Source organism: Poecilia formosa, unplaced genomic scaffold (genome assembly GCF_000485575.1).
Source record: "Poecilia formosa unplaced genomic scaffold, Poecilia_formosa-5.1.2 Scaffold289, whole genome shotgun sequence".
NCBI lineage: Eukaryota > Metazoa > Chordata > Actinopteri > Cyprinodontiformes > Poeciliidae > Poecilia > Poecilia formosa.
The window spans coordinates 812,659-813,829 of record NW_006800228.1 but is presented as its reverse complement, the minus strand read 5'-3'; the positions used below and the strand labels follow the sequence as shown (position 1 = coordinate 813,829).

At 43.2% G+C, this 1,171-nt stretch overlaps 1 non-coding gene across 1 annotated transcript; it reads right to left on the bottom strand.

Annotated features, from left to right (window-relative positions):
• Nucleotides 1–484: 484 nt before the first annotated feature.
• On the bottom strand, nucleotides 485–556 carry trnae-cuc (transfer RNA glutamic acid (anticodon CUC)). The gene has a single exon. It is a non-coding gene; the product is annotated as a tRNA-Glu (tRNA).
• Nucleotides 557–1,171: the final 615 nt, after the last annotated feature.

Genomic DNA, 1,171 nt, shown 5'->3' with positions numbered 1-1,171 from the left:
GGCGGTGAAAGCGCCGAATCCTGACCACTAGACCATCAGGGACATTCTTTTGTGATGGGAAGATTTCAAGAGAATTTGACGATCAATACAAACAATGCTTTGAAGATGTGATGAAAACAATGAAGCAGTTAACATAAACATGCCTTTAACTGACCGGAAATCGAAACTGGGCGGTGAAAGCGCCGAATCCTGACCACTAGACCATCAGGGACCTTCTTTTATGATAGAAGCTATCAAGAGATCTTTGATGATCAATACCAAGAGTGCTTTGAATATGTGATGAAAACTATCATGCAGTTGAAAGTGAACATGCCTTTCCCTGACCTGGAATTTAACCTGGGCCGCTGCAGGAGAGCGCCAAATCCTGACCATTAGACCATCAGGTACCATATTTCATGACAAAAGCTATCAAGAGATCTTTGATGATCAATACCAAGAGTGCTTTGAAGATGTGATGAAAACAATCATGCAGTTGAAAGTGAATTTCCCTGACTGGGAATCGAACCCGGGCCGCAGCGATGAGAGCGCCTAATCCTGACCACTAGACCATCAGGGACCTTCTGTTGTGAGAGAAGATATCAAGAGAATTTGACGATCAATACAAACAATGCTTTGAAGATGTGATGAAAACAATCATGCAGTTGAAAGTGAACATGCCTTTCCCTGACCTGGAATTTAACCTGGGCCGCTGCAGGAGAGCACCAAATCCTGACCATTAGACCATCAGGGACCATATTTCATGACAGAAGCTATCAAGAGATGTTTGATGATCAATACCAAAAGTGCATTGAAGGTGTGATGAAAACAATAATGCAGTTGAAAGTGAACGTACCTTTCTCTTTTCGGGAATCGAACTCTGGCTGTGGCAAAAGTACAGAAACCTCACCACCAGACCATCAGGGACCACCTTTTGTGATAGAAGCTATCAAGAGATCTTTGATGATCATTACCAAGATTGCCTTTAAGATGTGATTAAAACAAGCATGCAGTTGAAAGTGAACATGCCTTTCCCTGACCTGGAATTTAACCTGGGCCGCTGCAGGAGAGCACCAAATCCTGACCATTAGACTATCAGGGACCATATTTCATGACAGATGAAAACAATAATGCAGTTGAAAGTGAACGTACCTTTCCCTGCCCGGGAATCGAACTCTGGCTGTGGCAAAAGTAC